Consider the following 22,262-nt stretch of genomic DNA (forward strand, 5'->3'; position numbering starts at 1 on the left):
ATTTGGTGATTTTTTTTAAAGTGTTTTTTAAATTTAATTTTGTTTTTCGGTTATTGTTTATGCACCACACCCAGTGCTCCGTGCAATCCGTGCCCTCCTTAATCTCCACCACCAAGCTCGCCCATCCCCCCACCTTACTCCCCTCTAAAACCCTCAGAGTCCCACAGTCCACAGTCACTCATGCTTAATCCCTGCCTCTGATTTCCTCCAATTCACTTTTCCTTTCCTTCTCCTAATGTCCTCCCTGTTATTCCTTATGCTCCACCAGTAAGTGAAACATATGATAACTGACTTTCTCTGTTTATTTAAGTAATCTCCACACCCCACGTGGGACTCGAATTCATGTCTCCGAGATCAAGCATTGCACGCTCTTCTGACTGAGCCAACCAGGCGCCCCAAAGTGTGGTGATTTTCTGGGGTAAGAGACAGTGCTTGATTCCAATTCTTCACTCATTTATTTTTTAATCGATTCATGCATTTATTACATGTTTTATCACATACCTGTGGCAAGCCAGACACGATTCTAGCTATTGAGGTAACCAGAATGAAGGATAGTCTCTTTGTGCTTCTGAAATCTCTCAGTCGGCTTGGGGAGACACACATGTCCACAGAGTTACTGGACATGCAATTTGAAGTTGAAAATATCTTTAAACTGCCTTATCGTAAACGGATCTGTAACTCAAAACTGAAACTCCGACCCCGTGGCCTGCTCATTCCACTTTCACTGGTCTGGGTGTCCTGAGCAATTGCCTTGCCCACGGTCAAAAGTTGCCCTGACCATGAAAGGAGCCATTCAGAGTAAAAGGGCTTTGAAAACCAACGGTTTCATGCTTCCTTGAAGGCAGGAGCATCTCTGGTAACTATCTTTATTTATTAAGTTGTATCTTTCCCCTTTGCTCTTACTGAAATAGAGCGGACCCCACCTGCCGAGTTAAGGACAGGAGGGGCATGTGTTCAGTGCTGGGCCAGCGAGGCGTGGGAGACACGGGCGGGTGCCTCAGCCTCGGAGTCGCGTGACGAGGTCCCTCCCAGCCCGGCACGTCCACCATCCACCCCAACATGTTCAGATGCCTCCTCGCCTCGCAGCTCTGTTTGCACACCCGTGTGCTGGTCCGACAGGCTCTACCTGAGTGAGGGTTAAGGGCATGTAAAGGAAATGCCTCAGCGAATAACTTCAACATATTCCAGGTTTTTTTTTTTTTTAAATTAAATTTATTTATTTTCAGCATAACAGCATTCATTATTTTTGCACCACACCCAGTGCTCCATGCAATCCGTGCCCTCTATAATACCCACCACCTGGTACCCCGACCGCCCACCCCCTGCCCCTTCAAATCCCTCAGATTGTTTTTCAGAGTCCATAGTCTCTCATGGTTCACCTCCCCTTCCAATTTCCCCCAACTCCAGGATTTTTCTTTCTCGCTTCCTCATTCCAGGACTCAGAGCTGAGACTTCGGGGGCTGACCCTTCGCCTTCTGTCTGGCTCACAGTTTTCTCATGCTGCTCCGTGGGCGCCTGCTCACCCAGCACCTCCCCGTGCTTGCTCCAGTCCCTGCCGGATAGGATGAACGGCTCGGGAGTGTTACGAGGTAAAAATGCATGAATGAACACAGTTACGGATATTTTCATTTACAAGGGACGTTATGTGTCGTTGCACTTACATCAGGCAGTGGAGGTGGAACCCAGGGCCTCGGGGACCCTGTCTCCCTATCTCACCCCCACCTCCTCATGCTGTCCACTCTGGACGCTGCCACCAGCCACTGTTAGTGTGGACTTTCTTTTCTGCTCACGTTGGCTTTGGAACAGGGCATCGTTCCCAAAGCTATTCATTTCCTTCTTTTGGATATTTTTAAAAGAAAGAGTGGCTCTCTCCAGCCATCCACAGATGTAAAGAGACAAGATCGATAGGGAAGAACCAGAGGCGAGCTTCCCCACCTCTCCGACAGGAGTTCGTAAATCTCACAGGACTGTCGCCATCACCCCTACCTCTATATGCTGGGAACATATTTCCTAGAAATCTTTTGGAAATTTTCTCCCTTATTGTAGGATGGGTCTTCATGAACCTTCTTTCCCCTCTAGGTCACAGTGAATACTTTTACCATGAGATCCACTTAAAAGGTATAGCATTTATTTTCTAGCTGTCAGGCTATTTTTGACATCATTTCATATATTCTTCTTTCCTTTTTAAAGATTTATTTATTTATTTATTTATTTATTTATTTATTTATTTATTTGACAGACGGAGATCATAAGCAGGCAAACAAAGAAGCAGGCAGAGAGAAAGGAAGGGAAGCAGACTCCCTGCTGAGCAGAGAGCCCTATGCTGGGCTCGATCCCAGGACCCTGGGATCATGACCTGAGTTGAAGGCAGAAGCTTTAACCCACTGAGCCACCCTGATGCCCATTTTCATATAATTTTTACAAGCCTGGTCAAATGAGCCTTGATGTGAAGGCTATCAATTATAGCTGCTTTATTTCTTTTAACGAATGTTTCCTTTCTTCGTGAGCCAACATTTGTTGGGTTGAAGAAAAAGATGTTTCTACAATTCTCTTGGTAAACCAAGTCTGATCCCAGTACAGAAAAACACAGAAGCTTCTTTAGCCTGAGTAATGCTCTGGCTTATGGATTCCATCCACCCCTTGATTACTTCTGGCTTACAGGGGATTTGGTTGTAGGAAGGAATGTGTGGCTGATGTGACCCTGTGGTTCTTTAGGAAAGGGGTTCATAAACTTCCTCTGGCCTTTCTTCCTCTAGTAGATAGAACACCCCCTACCCCAATATGTCCATGCTCTAATCCCTGAAATTTGTGCTTCTGTTACTTTATGTGGCAAGAGGGACTTTGGGGATAAAATAAAGGTTATGAAGTTCATGATCTGGAGATTATCTTGGATTTAAGTCTAATCACGCGAGCCCTTAAAAGCAGAGAACTTTCTCTAGCTGGAGTGAAAGAGCTGTAGTGGGAGAATTCAGTGATTCAGAGTATGAAAAGGGCTGGACCCCTTATTGCTGGAGGGGCCACATGGAAAGCATGAGAAGGGGGAAAGAGCCAGTCTGTAGGAGCAAAGACCGGCCCTGCTGACCATCAGCAAGGAAATGGAGACTTCAGCCAGATGACCACACAGAACTGTATTTTGCCAACTACCTGAGTGGAGTTGGAAGTAGATGGATCACTAGAGCCTCTAGGAAGGAAGACAAATCCACAGACACCTTGATTTTGACCTCATGAGAGCCCAGAGGACTGCTAGTCCATACTGTCTCCAGACTTCTGACTTTAAGGACCATGAAATAATAAATGGGTATTGTTTTAGGTACTTGGTCTAGGACAATTTGTTATGGTAGCCCTGGAGGACAAGTATACTGCCTCTCAGGTGGGCACTCTTTTCTGCAGTTGTGGGGGTCACCCTGCTCTGCTTGCTCCTAGGTGTTTGTGGCCCTTTGCAGGAAGGTCTTGGCACCCTGCACGACAGCCCGAGATCATGACTATTTTCTCCTTATTGTGTTAGCAATCCTAAGCTTCCTCAAAGATCTGGAAGCCTCTGGCTCCATGGGTAGGAAATTATTTTCCTAAAAGGTACCAAAGAGAAAAATACCTTCATGTTTCAGAAATTATTACTCCACTGCCCAGGAAATCACCGTGTATATATTATGGGCCATGGAACAGTGGTAGCATGTAGAAAGAACGTGCAAGCACATGCTTTTGCATCTGAGTTGGGGGGAGCTCTCTGATGCAATCTGCTTCTAAGCTGAGACTGGAAAGAAGGGGCCTGAGGAATGGACCTCCAGGGAGGAGATGCTGTGTGGACAAAGGCCTGGGTGTGAAGATTGGACTGGGAGTAGTTGGGGGTGACCGGGACACAGAGTGCTGCCTCCAAGCATCTAGATGTTGTCAGAAGAACATGACACCAGCCAAGTGTTTTGTCACTACAGAGCAAAATGACCAGCTGTGTTTTAGAAGGATCACTCTGGTGATGAAAAAGGGCCTGAAGGAGACAATAGGAGGAGGGAGAACCATTATCTTCAGAGGATTGTTGTGCCTCTCTCAGAAAGGTGTTATTACAACAGGGAGGGTCAGATAACTGTTATCAGCACCTGGCACTCAAGCCCCATTTCCCACAGGAGCAAGGGGCTCTGATTGCTTTAGGTAAGCTCAGGTCAAAGTTTGAGTAGCAGAAGATGCTTCTTTTTGTTTCTTGTTCTCCCTGGTAAAGACAGTGGAACAATAGAAGAGAAAGAAGAGAAAACAGGCTTCACATCAGCCTCCATCTTGTCACCCCAAAATGACGATTTTTATTCTCATATGTTTATCTCTTGGCTTGTCCAAATGCCTGTATAATTTTATACCATTGCAATCTGGCTGTATATCGTTCTCCATCTCGCTTTGGGAAGTCACTCTACTAACTTCGTGGGGTCATTTTTAATACCTACCTAACATTTTCCCGATAGATGTTCAATGGTCTTAATGAGCTATTCTCTTTCTATTGGACATTAGTTCCTCCCTGAAATTTGCACTTGTAAATAATACCCCCGACGTATAGCATGTGTGGAGGGAACTATTCTTCACGTTAAATTTCTTCCAGTGTTATTACTAGGTTGACGATTAGGAATATTTTTTGGCTCCTGATACCTATTGCTAAATTGCCCAGAGGTGCTACTTGGAATAGTCACTCTCTCCCCATTGCTGGAAATTGCTGAAGGGTCAGGAAAAGGTGGTGACCACTACTGAGCACCTAGTCCTAGATGCCTTGGGTACCGCAGCTCCCTGACCCTTTACCAAAACAGAACAAAACAAAACAAACAACAACAACAACAACAAAACATGAGTTGTCTTATTTACTGAGGTCTTACTTCACTCAGGGAATTTGCTAAGTACTTGTAGTTCTTTACCTCATTTAATCATCAAATGAGCTCAATGAGGAAGATGCCCTGTGTCCATTTTGCAGATGAGGTTCAAAGAGGTTATATCACTTCTCAAATCAAGTGCTTACAAAGTAGCAGGACTTGGAGCACCTGTGTGGATCAGTCGGTTTAGTGACCGACTCTTGATCTAAGCTCAGTCTCAAACTCACCATTTTGAGTTCAAGCCCTGTGTTGGGTTCCACACTGCGTGTGGAGCCTACTTAAAAGAAGAAGAAGAAGAAGAAGAAGGAGAAGGGGGAGGGGGAGGGGGAGGAGGGAGGAGGAGAAGAAGGAGAAGAAGAAGAAGAAGAGGAAGAAGAGGAAGAAGAAGAAGAAGAAGAAGAAGAAGAAGAAGAAGAAGAAGAAGAAGAAGAAGAAGAAGAAGAAGAAGAAGAAGAACGAGGAGGAGGAGGAGAAGAAAAAGGTAATTTTTCTATTTCATTGGCAAGCAACACACCTTCTCTCTACCTGTTCATCATGTCGCTCCTATTTGCAGAAGCATCAAGAGGCATAAGCAGCAAAATAATCTAAAGATTGAAGAGTAAAGGGCGTGCTAGGAACTGTGAGCACGAGTGACAACTTCTTTTGAGGAGTCATAATTACTCTCTGTTGTCTAGCCTAGGCTGAGAGCTGTCAGACCTATTGTCTGTTGTGTATAAACTGTATACAAAGAGTGAATTCCTGGGAAGTCTATAGTCCTAGACTCTAGACAATTTCAAGAAAATCCGTGAGAAAGGTCTAGGCATCTGAGGAAGCCCTTGACCGACTGCATCTCTGGATTTGTGCAGATGACCAGACACCGGAAGTCTCCAGTCTGGAATCTCTACTCTGTAGAGGGTCTTGAGGATCCCAGGAAGGGAGAGGAGCCTGGGAGAAGGCGGGAGGGTGTGAAGGCAGGAAGCACATGTAATGGCACTGTGTGTGGATTCTGCACCGGATTCAGACCTTGGAGGAAGGAGAGGGTGCTGTATCCCATCTGCTTCTGGTTAGCTTGCCAGGAACAAAAGTATGCAAAGAAGGCAAGAGGAGGGAACACCATGGGGGATTTGGGATAAATATCTGCTCTGTTGCTATTTTGCCAATGTCATGACTTGTCAGGAAAAAAACAAAACAAACAAAACAAAACAACAACAACAACAAAAAACTAGGTTGTTTTCTTTGAAAATGATGGTGATTTTGTGATGGTGTCAGCTTATTTGCTTATTTGTGCCTCTCATTGCTCTGTATGTGTTTCAAGTCTGTCTCCCCAGTGCAGTGGAGGTTACACGTCCTCTTTCCAGTCATGAACTTTGACACAGTGACTGAGCGCTGATTGTAAGCCCAAGTCTTTGCTGCATGGCGGCCTCTGGTGATAAATACACCAGAGTGATAGGTGCAAAGGTCTGAGTGGGGTAAGTGCCCTGAAGGGCCCAGAACAGGGCTTGTTAACTCATCCCATGGCAAGAATGGGTGAAAGAGACAAGGTAAATTTTCAAAGAAGTGGCAGAGATAGGCTTCGGAAGTCTTACAGGAATGTATCAGGGAGGCAAGGAGGCAGAAGAAATAACCCAGATGTTTGGTGTTTAATGCAATGTTTGGGGGTAATGCAAGCCTTTGGGATACTGAGGTCTAAAATGTGCAGTAGTGATGGTGGGACTTTGGAAGGGGTGCAGGTATAGGGAAGAGGAGGGTCTGAGAAGGGGGGGGGGGGGGGCACAGAGTGGTCTTGTAGGCAGGGGCTCTGGTTTGACTGGTTAAGAAGAGATTTGACCCAGCAGTGTCAATCACCCAGGGCTATGTCCTAGAAGCTTGCATTAGGACATGAGGGTGAAACCCTATGGGGTCACCCACTAGCCTAACCTACGTTAGGCAACATAGCTCTTCTCTTTGAGCCTCAGTCTTCTTATCTTTAAAACAAGTACATCAGTATTTATCTTACAGGATTTGCCTGGCAGATTAAAAAAAAAGAAAAAATCCCAACAGCCTTTAAAATCACCCGGCACTGTTCTTGGCAAGTTAATATTACTTCCTTCCCCAGGCATTCCATGTTGCCCAGTAAATTTGGACTGCATAGAATTTCCTTGAGAAAACATAAACAAATTAAAAACAATCAGTATCATTAACAAAAGAATGTGGAGAAAATGTCTATCACCAGCAAGAAGGCGTCTGCAGAGGGAAAGGGTATGCAAGGCACGGGAGGGCAGAGCAGGGGGTAGGAGAGAGGAAGGAGGCCCGCGGTTCCCCCAGGTAATGTTGATTCAAAACAAGGGAGAGTTTTCCCTGAACCCTACGCTGAGAGACCTGGTTAATAGAGAGCCCATCACACAGCGCCCTTTGCGATGTGACCCTCCCGGGCGCCAGAGAGCAAGTCAGAGCCTCTGCCACAGGTCTCTGTGTTCATTCTTTCCCTCTGTCCCCCTGAGTCAGGGAGCAATAATTCTTTCTAAGCTGGCTCCTGAACACGCAGTTAATTTAGATCTATTGAGTTTACAGGGATTACCTTGCTTCCTTTGTAGTAAATAAAGCCGTAAACAGCTGGTGAAATTGATTAATGACTCCAGGCGAGCGGCAGCATTTAATCAATGGCAAAGCTGTTCACTGGGTGCAGCCCAGAGCAGAGAGGAGCCCAAGGCGAGGAGTCCAGCCTTGGACATTCCGAGGGGGCCCAGGCACGAGCTGCAGCCTGGGCAGGGCAGCAGAGAAGGGTCTCTAGATTGTATTCATCCAATCTAGACAGTGGTCTCATGGGTCTCCTCATCATATTTTGTTTAGCTGGCGATGATTGTTTGAATTATTATTTTTTAGCCACTATAATTATAAGGAAAACAAGAGAAGAAATGCAAAAAGATAAAACAAAATGAAATACAAACAAACAAACAAACAAACAGATCTAATCCAAAACAAATTGAAGTATTTTAATTTTCTGATGCTCATATCCTCTTTCTGGTGATACATCGACATCATTCTTGCATTTTTAAATTTTACTCCCTTTCAACCCATTCTCCCCGGGCAGAGACACTGTCTAAAAATGCCAATTTGGTCACACTGTGCTCTGCTTATACTCTGCAGGGACTTCTTTAGGATCTTTAGAATAATTCCTCAACTCCTTAGTAGGCCAGACAAGCACAGCCTTCCATGGCGGGTTGTCTCATCTCTTGGACATTAAGTCTCACCACTATCCTTATTATTTACCAGGTTCCTGCCACACGGACTTCGCAGGTTCTCAGTCCTCCTCTGGGTTTGCAGGCCATGCTAGAGCTCTGTGTCGTGCTTTGTCCTCTGTTCAGAGAATTCTCCCTCTATTCATTCCGTGAGGATTCCAAGGCAGCACACACATGTCCGGACCGTCTCTGGCCCCAATTCAGATTAGATTCTTCTCATAAAACTATCTCGGGGAAGCCTGTACTTTACTTTGCTCTACCAGAGTAAGTTCTCTGTCCTTGTTCCACCCAGACTATAAGCAGCCTGAAGGTGGACGATATCTACTTATGCATCATTGTATATGCAGTCCCTGGCAGAATGGCTGGATCCTAGGTGAATCACACGTAACTATTGAACTTAATTATAAAGACACATTTTTATATTCTGCCTTTTTCATTTAGCACTGCATCATAAACATCAGACGTCAGTGATGTGTTCGATCGGTTGCTTCCTATTCTCTTACTATCAAAGAGACTTAACTGATTTTTCTTAATCATCCCCTTAGAGTTGGATGGTTGATCTTCATCCTTTATTTTACTTTTTTAAAGATTTTCTGTATTTATTTGAGAGAAAGTGGGGGAGGGGCAGAGGGAGAAGCAGACTCCCTGCTGAGGAGGGAGCCTGAATGAGGGCTCCATCCCAGGACCCTGGGTTCAGGATCTGGGCTGAAGCAAGATGCTTGACTGACTGAGCCACCCAGGTGCTCCCAGCCTGTATTTTATAATGTTTAAATTTTAACTTCCTGTGACTGACACACTTAAGAATTATTTCTAGGGGAAATGGGTGAAATTGAACAGGATATTTTCTTGGTTGCATCATTAGTTGAAACACAGTCACCACAGGACTTGCCACGCAGCAGGCTCGCCGGCAGAATGAGCTCGGCCAGCAGGCTTGGGAAATGGCAGAAAGCACCAGGCAGAATGCTCTCCATCGATTCTTCTAGACGCCACGGGTGGGGACAGACTCAAATTCTGACTAAGTGGGATATCCACCACAGACTGTATGCAAATAAAAGGCAGTGGCTGTGTTCTAATACAAGTTTATTTACAAAAACAGGGGCAGACTGTACTTGGCCTTTGGGCCGCGTTTTGAGAACCTTTGGTCAAGAGAATTGAATCAGATGTTATTTGTAAAATGCTTAGCTCAATGTCTGGAACAGAGAAAGTACCTAATAAATTAGTAGTTATTATGGAGATTATGGTGATGATGATGATTGGCATCTGTGATTCTACTGGGGTCACCTACCATCATCCTGCGATTTCTTGGATTCTTTTTTTTTTTTTTTTTTAAGATTTCATTTATTTATTTGACAGAGAGAGATTACAAGTAGGCAGAGAGGCAGGCAGAGAGAGAGAGGAGGAAGCAGGCTCCCTGCTGAGCAGAGAGCCCGATGTGGGACTCGATCCCAGGACCCTGAGATCATGACCTGAGCCGAAGGAGGCGGCTTAACCCACTGAGCCACCCAGGCACCCTCTTGGATTCTGACATCTGTAATAATGGACTCTGGTGGCTCTTTCTGCCACAACAGCTTTGCAGAGCATGATATTTCCCTCAACAAAACTCAGTAACTCCCCTCTCTTTAGGTATATTCCCTGATCACACAACAATTCCTAGAGTCCTTCGCAAATTCCAACCCTCTCAATTTGGATGCATTAGTTTAAAGCGTATAATTACTTCTAATTGGATTCACGGTCAATGTGCTGCAGCACTATTAGAGGCATAATCGATAATCACTCTATGGAGCAATTCTAGCTCAATACCATCTCCTGCACAAGCCTTCTGATCAGCTGAAATTTGACTACATATTAGGTAACACCCAACAAATGAGATCTGTGGCGTTGCACTCAGCCTGTGATTACTGCTGGATTTTCCATCTGCTTCAGTGGAAAATTCTTGGCCACATGCAAAAGGAGAAGAAACTTGAAGCAAGGTGTAGAGACAGGAGAGTTGATGCTCACCTTCTGTGATCTTATGGTTGCAGAGGCAGAACATAACATGGGTGTATAGTAAAGGAAAAGCCACAATTAAATGTATTGATGTATTTAGTTCAGCAGACCTCAGGAAAGGTCTTCAGGGTTTGTTTGGGCTAATCCTAAACCCCTTTTAGAAGCACCAGAATACGTCCAGCCTTCTCCTTACTCAGAAAATTTCATACAAAAAGAGAGTCCTTGGTGCCATCAGCCCTCTTACCCACTCTCCAGCAACCTCCTCATGCAAGGAGCAAAGATATTGATCTTATCCTTGACTATTCTAGCTCTGCAGTCCTTTTATTTTTTCCAATTATCAATTAAAAATAATTAGCCATGGAGGACTAGAACTGAAGGCAGGAGAGGTTCTGAGATTCTAAGAGTCTGAGATTCTGACTCTAATACTCAACAGTTCTGCGACCTAGGTGACCCACTCTGGGCCTCTTAATCTAGGAGGCTAGATTAATGCAAAGGTCACTCTAGTTCTAGCCAGCGGGGTTAATAAGTGGTTTCTGAACCTGTCTTGCATGCATAAAGGGGTGTATGCATCTTCATGAATTAACGAGAATTGGAACTACCACAAGTTGAGTATAATCAAAGTTGAGAATGATTTGAAGTATACATTATTTTATCAGTTAATCCATCCTTTTTATAGGAAATTTTCTTATATAAACATTTTTCATAAGTTAAATGGAGCCAGATAAGTAAAGTCGATGAAAGAATCAAGTAATGTATTACCAAGTAACACATTATCAAGTGACATGATCTTTGTTTTGGTCTGAAATTTTCACTCTGAATCCACTTGGTTGTCTAGAATCTTGAAAAATTGCCTCTTGTTTGCTGGTTCCTGTTTCTTTGGGCCCAAGCTGGTAGTCCTGGTCCACCAACCCCTGCATGAGGTCAGCTACTGAGAGGTTGGCCAACCAGAAATGATGGGCTTGCAGAGGAAACCTCTTCCTCCCTGTCAGCTTCCCCATGTGCCTGACTGAGTCAGAGTCACCCTGCTCTCAGGGCCACTCTGCTTAAGCCTGCCTACTACATACACCACCAGCTGCTTGATGCTAGATTGCTCTCCACCAAACTTTTAGGCCCTCTCTTTATGTATTTCTCACTGGAACAGAAAACAGGTTTGGAGTTACTTCCAAGCTGTGGGATCTTGGGAAAACCACTTATCTTCTCTGAGGCTGATTGCTTATCTCTGAAGTGGGCAGGATCCTGGCACTTTCCTCCCAGGGCACTCCCAGAAGCAAAGGTTGCAGAGCTCCTGACACATGGTGGCTGCTTAGTAAGTGGTGACTTGGTCCTGGTGGAGGTTGATGCCAGTTGCTCCTTATTGGCTCTCTGCTGCTTTCGTGATGGGGGCCATCCTCTCTTTTACCCCTTTGCTATAAGGTCAGTCGTCCTACTTCATACTTCCAAACCTTCCAAATTTACACAGACCCAAGGAAACAAATCCAGCAAGCACATAAGTTAATTAAGAAAATGAACCAGATCAAAGGAGGCAGAGGTAGTTAGGAAGGAAAAAAGAGACTCGGGTTCAAAGTGTGGGTGTTAATTACTTGCTCTGGGTTTATAATGCCAAGGGGGTCCATCAACCGGAATACAGAATGGAATGAAATAAATTAGCAGAGAAACTCCGCCTTGTTTTGACTCTCTGTAATAGGCCAGAGTCCTTGTGAGTTATTGATAGCATGTAAGGAAGCCAATTTACTCAGAAACTGAAGGGGTCCTTGTAGAAACCTTTTTAAGGATAAAAGCAGTCTTCATGGAAGCAACTGGGAGCTACGTCATAGGAATGGATCACCATGACTCATTCTTGAGGGAAGTCATGCTGTAAGAGTGGGAGTACATAGGGTGATTGTAGACTGGAGGGCTGAACAGAGCAGAGAAGATGAGCTGAGTGGAGATCCTGTAGCCAGAGATGGAAGCCGAGATCTTCCTTCACTTGCTCTGTGACTTTGGGTAGTTATCTCACCTCTCTGGGTCTCGTATCTTTATTCTAAATGAAAGACAATGCATGGCCCATATAACCTTCGGCCCTCTTGTGAGGATCAAAAGCAAGAAAGGATTTTTAGATTTGTTAAAAACCTTAAGATCTGAGCAACTTCAATGATGAGGACATTGGTAGTCCTGATGGAGATGATGTTGGAAAGGATTCAAGACCAGGCTGATATGAAGCTGAAGTTAACTCGTAAGTGTTACAACCAAAGGACAATGCCAGGGCCTATTATGTTCCCCAAACACTGTCCCCCTAACTCCCTGGTGCCTCCATTGTTTACCTGCATATAGTACATAATCCTTGATACACACAGTTTCTTTACTTTCATTGCATTGCTGTTGTGTTTTCTGTCCATTCAACAATCTCTCATTCCATTATTTCCAGTAACCCACCCAGTTTTTCTTGGGTAAGTGTCAGGGAATAAAGGAAAGGATCAATCATGCACTGGGCTGTGTGCAAGGCCAGGAGCTGTGTATTCCTCACACTACTACATCCTTTCAGCAAAATGATGAGATAGACTATTTTATTAATCCAACTTTGCATATGAGAAAAGTGAAGCATGTCCAGCATGATACAAGTATTAAATTGGAGTCCAGAGTTACATTCACATCTGTTTCATTCGTATCGATAAATAAGAAGCTCTTTTAATGTGTTTAACCTTGTTCTGTTCAGATAAGTTCTGTTTTACACTCTTCATGGAGAAGTAAGGATGCTTTGTAAAAAGATCGTATTTCAAGGCCCAAAGCTACGCCTTGAGTCTTCAGGGAAAAAGAGTTTTAGTCTTTAGTCTAAAGGCATATTTGTTATAGTGAAGGGTTTGCCTCCCCCAGAAATTAACCACCAGTACTAGTAAGAATCTTTCAGGTCAACTAAAGAGCATGTTACTTTGATAGATACTGGTGGTATAACCATACACTTGCATTGTCTCCCCCACCTGCTGCTCACCAAGACCTATTTTCACCAGGAGCTGTTTTCAAAGTTAGTAGTCTTGTTTGGGTTGTGCTGTCTGCCTGAAGAAGTGACGGCTTTTGGAAGCAGACTTCACCCTGGAAGTGATTTGTAGACACCATTGATGGTTCCTTCTGATAAAGGTGCAGTGGGGCTTCCCATGTTAATGTACAAGCCTCTTAGGAAAGTCAAGACTTAAATGTGATTTTCAGTTTCTGAAAACAGATGAGATCGTGCAAAGCCTTCTAGAGAGAAGGAAGGATAGAAACGGTCTAAAAAGCAGTGATTGATAACAAAGGCTGAAAGTAATGTTTTCCCAAGCATGCAGGCATTCTGCGGGAAAATTAGGTCGTACAGTCGATGGGGGTTCTATGGACAAGCAGATGTGATCTAACTCTTATTTCAATCCTATTAAACACTTGTAATAGCGCAGCACTTCTCCAAAATTCCTGAATTTAGACTTGCTCCTAAATTCAGACTTGCTGCCTCGCTCCCCACCCCTCCCAGCAGTGACTCTTGGTTCCTTCTCTGCTGTACTGATTAGTGAGACATAACCAGGACCCATGGGAGCAGTCTGGGCAGGTGAACCTAGGAGGGGACTCTTAGAAGGACTGCCAGTGGGTTAATCTGTTATTTTACATAACAAGTGGTTTAGAAAAAAAAATGGTTTATTTACAGGTCTGGATTGCATGTTTTCACCTCTCTTTTTGGGTCTTCCTGTGTCAGCCTCAGGAACATTACCCAGTGATCCTTAGTTTATGGAGGAAACACACACACACATATCCCCCTGGAAGTGTCTTGTATTCTTGCTTCTAAGAGCATCTACTAAGTAACTCCTATGAGCCAGATCTCCAATAAGTGTGATTTGAAAACAAACAGTATGGGGCGCCTGGGTGGCTCAGTGGGTTAAGCCTCTGCCTTCAGCTCAGGTCATGATCCCAGGGTCCTGGGATTGAGCCCCACATTGGGCTCTCTGCTCAGCGGGGAGACTGCTGCCTCCTCTTTCTTGCCTGCCTCTCTGCCTCCTGGTGATCTTTATCAAATAAATAAATAAAATCTTTAAAAAATTAAAAAAAAAGAAAACAGACAATATATACACATTTGCTTGTTTTCAAATCACATTTTCCAAATCTCATCATGCTAATATGTATATTATATATGTATAAAATATACATATATACATACATATATATATATACACATACACATATGTATGTGTGTGTGTATGCATGACATATATATGGTTGCTAATCTCAAGGAGCTAAGAATCTGATGTAGATGGAAGAAAGAGAAACAAACAAAAAATAATCATTTATAAAACCCTGTGAATAAGGGAATAAGCCTAAAGGCATAGAAAGGATATACAACCTTCCCTAGGTGAGAGCGTTCTAGAAACGAGAAACTAGCTTCACTTAGTAAACTGAAGAAGACTCATATGAACTAGTTTCAAAGAAGCTTCTAGATCAATGTAATTACATTACTGTTGGCTCGTGTGAAACGGAGGTCTTCCCAATGGGACTCGGAAGATTATGTGCTTCCTTTCAAACCTCCCTGGCTTTATTCTCTGATTTAGATTCTGCATTTTGGGTAACATAATTAAATTACTCTCATGTGGGCGTGACTGAGTCTGTTGAAATAAACCCAAATGCAGGCAGTTACTGATTTCTCTATAAAACATGAGTATTTTAATTGCTGTGTAAATTGTTAATAATCTGTAAGTATTAGTTTTGTTTAAAGTATTAGTTTTGTTCAATGAAGAATAAGATTTGGACAACTACCATTTCTAAGTTGAAATACACTCGCGTCTTCCCTAAATATCATAGTTATCAATCATGTTTGACGTGATCAGAGGCTGCTTGTTAAAGTCTTAGCTGATTTCAGCCTCTCCCATTCTCCTAATGATGGACTTCTGAGCTGTGCTTATGCAGAGGGTTTCCATATCTGGATTTTTCTATAAAAAACTAAATTTGCATAGCGGTATTTGAATTGAAGATCGTATTTTGGTGTTTACAGGGGAATGGGAATGAATCCCAATTCAAGGAACATGAAAGAAATGTTCTTACCTTTTATAGTTTCCCAGCCAGAAAACGATTCTAACAGGAGGGTGGGGAAAGCGTAATGAGCTCTGCTAAAGTAAGTGTTCACAGAAGGAACAGGTAACCCCTGCTAGTTAAAGTTCTATAGGCTAAGTAGACATGGGCCATTGACAGTGCCTGGTGTACAGTAGCTGCTCACTAACCCATTTTAAATGGGTGAGAATGGATTGACTTTGCAGTTCTTTGATGATTGCAGTTCACTTGATAACACCTCTGGTATTTATTAGAGATATTGCCAAAGATTGACTCATTCACTTCTTTGCAGCTGCTCCCTTGTCCAGCCATATCAAGGCACTGACAATCATTCTAATAGTCCCTTTGAACATGTTCAAGAGTACGTCATGGCTGGGCTCACACCCTCTCTCTCCTTCCCTGCCAGCTCTATGGCTTAACTTGTGCTCTAAGGAAACCCAAACTGCTGTTGCGTCACTCACTGATGCAGTGTTTGATTCCCTGACGGAGTCCCAGATGTCTTTCCCTCCTTGCCGGTGGCTCTCTGATTCCTTCTTTCTCTAGAGGCACAGTTCATGCCCCAAACCCTTTTGATCTGACTTGCCTTGCCTGCCCCTTCTCAGCCCTTGTTCCAGACCCTCTCTTACTCATTCTCCGTATTAGAGCTTCCATTCACTCCTAAGATGGGATATCTGAGAAGGGGAATCCAGCTCTGATTTTTATTCTGCTCTTACGCTCGTGGTTACAGCACATTCTGGATTTGTTCACACTTCTTTCTGTGTCCGTGCACTGGGGGAGCTCCTGCCACACTGCCCTGAACCTGACCATGCCATGTTTTAGCCAATGGGATAAGAGCAAACATGACAGATCCCAACTTAGAAGCTGCCTTCGGGCCTGCCTTCCCGAGGACACATCTCTGAGTCACCCACATGTGACGGACTGCTGTCATTCCATCCTCCCCCATCCCCCATCTGGAGTAAACTTTTGGGCCCTGGCCTCCCAGCTTCATCTGCTCTGGCCCTTCCAGCCATTGCCCTTGCCTTGGTCCTGCCTTCCGCAGACACTGCAGACAACAGCTGACCGCGGAGTCCCTGCCACGTGCTGCTGAAGGTGCCTCCAAAAAAGAAACTGTAGACAAGTTGGAAAGAAACAACTTGAGACGCAGAGATACCTCTGCAGAACGATGACCTGATGTCCTGTCTGGTGACGAGCAGTCTGAGGGATCAAGAGAATGAACAGGCATGGGGGAGGCATGAACTGTGAACCATGGATCTTAGCATGGGAGAGGCCAGCCCACTGCTGAATCAGCTCTGGGCACGGGTGGCCTCACACATCCAGGAAAGGCAGGCTGAGGAGAGGCATACCCATCACCAGAGACAGACTGCGGCATCCAGATTCACTCCGTGTTAGGACATCTTGTACAATCGGGCAGCATAAATTGGGTCAAACCCTTACAAGAGCTGAAGTTTTATAGCACAGGGGAAGAGAGCTTTCCCAGTGTCAGACTTCAGCTACTGACTTAATGCTGCTTCATGTTAATTAAGCATATTAATACAATTCAAATGTAGGAGAATCTGTATAGCTCTTCAGATTTTCCTCAGAAGGGCTAAAAGCAGGAAGGTGCCAATGCACACACATAAACACACACACACACACACACGGGGCTCAGAAGCAACTTTTTTAAACAATCTGCACCCACTTTGCCACACATTGTGGGTTACACAGAGACAAGCACCAATCAGATTTGTGGAGTAAACTGATCTGATTTGAGTGTCAATAATCCCATTTCCTAGTTAGCATGTGGGATTAAAAAAGCAACTTCAGCATTAGAAGTTCTGTTTCCTGAGAAAATGAAGAGACAGGTTAGCTCAGACAGTGAGTCTGAGGACTGAGGTAAATTAAAAGACACATGCACACACCCAAGTACAGTAGGAGGGACCAACAAAAATGTGTTACTATTACTATCACCTGTGCATTAATACAATAAGTAATATTTTTATTAAAGATTTTATTTATTGAGAGAGAGAGAGAGAGAAAACACAGGCAAGCAGAGGGACAGAGAGAAAGAAACAGATTCCCCCCCACATGCAGCTCGATCCCAGGACCCCGAGATCATTACCTGACCCGAAGGCAGATGCTTAACCGACTGAGCCACCCAGGTGCCCTCATTCTGGGCATTTTAAAACAGCTGGTCATTTTGTAACAGTTTTCGGGAGAAGATCATAAAAAGAAAGCAATATTCTGACCTACCCGCCAACCCATGAAGACTCCTCACCCCGATGTCTATTGGTATGACGGCCATGCGGATTCATTTTTCTCTGTTCTCTTGACTGTGAAAACAGAAATGATCAATCACCTTTTCCCACAACAGAGCTGAGTGGAGGCAGCTCAGAGATGAATGGTTGAAGAACATGAGAATGATGACATTTACATATACATATGTGAGGAACGCTTTAAAATTGCTTTCAGAAGAAAGGACAGAGAGAGAGAGAGGGAGAGAAAACAAAAATCTCCCTACTGAAAATTTTAAAACATGCTGACTTCTTTGTAGCAGAATTGTACCCCAGGTTGATGCTATTCATAATAAATTATATGGTGGTGATTTATTTATACCAAATGTTTAAGAAACTTGCCAGATTGATGAAAAATGCATAGGTGAGCACTTTAGTCTGACGCCAGACATAAGATGAGGAAAGGAAGAGCCAATGTGGAAAGAAAGGGAGGAAGGGGGCGAAGAGGAGGCCTAGGGGGTGGTGGAGCGAAGGGGGAAAACAAAACTTTTATGATTACAACCTTACGAAGAACGTGAGCAAGATTTTCATGGAGATGTCCCCAGTCACACGTTCCTAAGATGGTGATAAGCTGTAAGTTCCAGGATGGACCCAAGGGCACTGAGCCAGCAACGCACCGATGAGGAAGAGCACAGAGTTTGGATCCAGGCTGACCTGATTCAAATTCCAGCTCTGTCCATGTCCACAGTGTCTACAGAGTCCACAGTGTCCACAGTGTCCACACTCTGAGGTGTTCCCAACCCAGGTTCTCTTGCCTTTGTAACACTGACCCTAATGATATCGGTGGAACTAGATGAAAAATGACCCTGCAATTGCACTCCTGGGTATTTACCCCAAAGATACAGATGTCATGAAAAGAAGGGCCATCTGTACCCCAATGTTTATAGCAGCAATGGCCACGGTAGCCAAACTATGGAAAGAACCAAGATGCCCTTCAACGGACGAATGGATAAGGAAGATGTGGTCCATATACACTATGGAGTATGATGCCTCCATCAGAAAGGATGAATACCCAACTTTTGTAGCAACATGGACGGGACTGGAAGAGATTATCATATGGTTTCACTTATTTGTGCAGCATAACAAATAGCATGGAGGACAAGGGGTGTTAGAGAGGAGAAGGGAGTTGGGGTAAATTGGAAGGGGAGGTGAATCATGAGAGACTATGGACTCTGAAAAACAATCTGAGGGGTTTGAAGTGGCAGGGGGGGGTGGGAGGTTGGGGTACCAGGTGGTGGGTATTAGAGAGGGCACGGATTGCATGGAGCACTGGGTGTGGTGAAAAAATAATGAATACTGTTTTTCTGAAAATAAATAAATAAATTTAATAAAAAGAAAAAAAGAAAATTGAGTCAGCATCATCAGAACAAGCTTGGGGTAGAAAGCTGGACAGCAGAATTCAAGTTCACACAGAGGCCTTCTGGAACCCAAGGCTCCATAATGAAACTCAAGGTCAAATCCCCACGGAGGGCTGATCAGGAGGGCAGACACAGAGAGCCCAGAAAGTGTGAGGCCAGCTTGTGGCTCAATCACATTCTCATCTCACAGTGTGACATTCTTTCTCTCTCTTCCAGAGCCGGTGCCCGCATATATAGTGAACACTTAAGCCATGCCATTAGCAAACTCTTTAAACAGTACGAAGTCCGCACGAAACAGTCTTTCTGGCCCTGTCTTATCCCAGACGCCTGTTTCCCACCAGTCAAACACCATTACCCACTTCTCATGTACTTTTCTGGAGATTTGAAGTTGCACAAAAGAATAGACACATATGGGGACATCTGGGGGGTTCAGTTAAACATCTGCTTTCCACTCAGGTCATGATTTCGGGGTCCTGGGATCGACCCCCATGTGGGGCTCCCTGCTTAGTGGGGAGTCTGCTTCTCCCTCTCCCTCTGCCTCCACCCCGCCACTTGTGCTCTTTGTATCTCTCGCTCAAATAAATAAATAAAATCTTAAAAAGAAAAGGATAGACACACGTCTAGACGTAGGTGAGAGGCAGACAAAGACGGAAATGCAGGTAGACGTAGCCATGCGGCCGTGCAGCTGGAAATGGAGATGTGGGGAGCAGATGCACGCGTGTGGATCCAGCCACGGTCCTAGGCGTAGACGCAGACGCAGGTGACGGAGTGAAGACCCGCACAGACGTGGTCGTAGGTGGGGGTGAGAGAAGTTGATGCAGATGCAATTGCACACGGAGATAAGATGCCTATGAGGGTCAGATGGCGATGTAAACGTCCACGTAGGTGTGGGTGTGGCTCTAGGTTTAAGTGTCGCTGCAGGCTGAGGAGTAGACATAGGCGTGGACACGGCTGGAGGGGCAGGGGAGCTGTGACTGCTTCCGCACACCCTCTCCCGTGCGCGGTTCCTGGAGCGCTGTGCGCGGTCTTCCACAGCTCCTCTCTCCCGGTTCATCGTGGGGGTGGCCCCGCGGTGCCTGGAGCAGGGGCTTAGCCTGGCCGACCACTGACAGCTGTCCTTACACAAACGAAATGGGACTTATTGTTCCCAGCACCCTATGACAGAGTATTTTAGTTACATCTTATGTTCGATCTTAAAAAACAATTATTATTTTTTTTTAACTTGCATTTTTAGAGCATGTGTCTGTCAACAGAGTAGATGAGGTAATACTGTTTCGTCAAATGATGGGAGCCTCTACAAATCTTACGGAGAGTGTCAAAGTGTAGGGCCCCAAATCCCTGGTGACTGTCTGAATCAACTGGAAAAGCCTAGCCCTCCAGCTCTGGCACCTGAGAGGAGGAGCCAGTGTGAGCAAGTCCAGATCACCTGCTCTTACCCCAAGCTTCATTGTCTGGCTCTACAAGTTACCGCTCAGTCCACAGAGAGCCTCTGACTGCGGTCACCATAGCTCTGTCTCTGTCCACATTGCATTCTAGACACTCACAGTTGAAAAATAATGTTAGTTGAATCTCAAACGCAACTCTATTTGGAGAGTGCAAATATTAAATCACAGAAATGTTAATTATATATGGTACACTTCGACAGAAATAGCCATTTAGGTAAATTCACATTCTTCCCTAATCCTTAAAGTACGTCACTGATGCCTGGATTGAATATGGGTTTTGCACAAAATAAAATGTTCCTTTCTAAATATTTCTGTGGATTCATGAATATCATTCACTGTTAGGATACAGTTCTTAGATTTTAGGCCAAATTGCATATAAAATTAAATACATTTTTATTTTTTTTGGGGGGGGGGATGATACAGCCAGTTTTCTTTGATCAAAGGAGGCTAGGGTGGCAGGCAGGAGTATACAGGAGTGGTTTGAAGTCTTGTTACACACTCCAGGATATCCTGGTTGAGTGCCTATTTACCTTGTAAGAACTTTTAAATGTGCTTTTAAATTTGTATCTCACTTTGAGATTTTGTTATTCACATTGTAAAGGGCTTGGGAGATCTGGGATCCATACAGCACTGGTTCTCAAAGTGTGGCCCCACCATTAGCAGCTTTGGCATCTCATGGAAAGTGCCAGAAATGCACATTTTTAGCCCCTGCCTCTGTCCTAAGGCCTCCATAAAAAGACTGGGACAGAGACTGGTCTCCTGCCCACCCCAGGGATCCGCCCCCAGAATCCCTGGCGAGGATGCTGAGAGCTGCTAGGGATGGTGTTCCCACCTGTGCAGTGGATTCTGCCTTGCCTCATTTCACACTTTCCAGTGATGTTGCTCCTCATGTGCGGGGCCATCCTTAGGATGACTCTTATCCATCCTTCAACTGTGAGAAGATGAAGCCAAAGAGAAAATTGCTCTAAAAATGGGCCCACACTTCAAGTTTATACAGTGATGATCTTTTTGACCCAATCAGAAGTATCTGCCTTTTTATGTTACTGTTATTTAAAAAGAAAAAATAAAATAAAAGCCTAAAGAAGCATTTTATTCCCTGCACGTTTTTACACAGGAAGTTTGGCGTTAGCCAAAAGTTAAATATTTCTCCCTAGCAACAGCGGCAACTTTGTGGCTATATTTACAAATTGCCTTTGACACAAACGTTCCCAGGAGCTGTTTGTTCATGTTCTAAAACATAAATTTAAACAAGGTATTTGGACATAGATTAGAGCTAGTTTATCCTCAAAAGCAAATGACACAAAAACAAATGACATCAGGGAATTTATTCACCTCACTTGGACCTACCAGGCATGAGAGGTCTATGGGATGGAGATGATTTTTGCCTCAGACAGGAATTGTTTTTATCCTTCCTGACATGCACATTCAGAGGTGGGAGAAAACTGAGAGAGTCGCACAGAGCTTTTCATGCCATTCCCGTGCACGAGCTCCTCAGTGGCTCCCTTCAGCTCGTAAAACGCAAGCCTGAAACACCTCTGTATTCACCTTTCTGAGTTATTTGTCAGTTACAGGAGGGACACATCACATGGTACACTTTGAACTTCCCTTCTTGCATTGTCAGTAGAACAGACCTTGACCCCCTCCTCTGCAACATCCCATAGGTGTTCTGCCTGCTTTCTACAACCCAGACTCTCAGGCCTTGGCAGGACCATGGCCCCCATCAACATCTACGACACCCTGAAATCAGTCTTTCGTTTGTTTGTTTCGGTCTGATTTATTATGAACGCTTTGGACAGAGGTCATCTCTTGGTAAGTGTTGAGTCTCCAGACCCTCCAGAAGATTCATCACATATCAGGAAACTCCAAATACATTTGTTCAACATGGCAGTAGACTCTTGAGCCTGGACTGTGGAGACTATAATGAGGAGTCAGAGTTAACACTCTTGTTACTATTCTCAAGATGGTTTCTCCAATTGTTTGCTACTCAGGGTGTAAACCTCAGCATCAGTAGAATGGAGAGGGTGCCAACAAGTAGTTCAATCAAAACAAAGAAACAAATGAACTTTTATTCCCCCTATTTTTTCTCATTAATTGACCCAATCCACTTGGAAGCCCCTCATAGAGCAAA

Source organism: Mustela nigripes, chromosome 3 (genome assembly GCF_022355385.1).
Source record: "Mustela nigripes isolate SB6536 chromosome 3, MUSNIG.SB6536, whole genome shotgun sequence".
Taxonomy (NCBI): Eukaryota; Metazoa; Chordata; class Mammalia; order Carnivora; family Mustelidae; genus Mustela; species Mustela nigripes.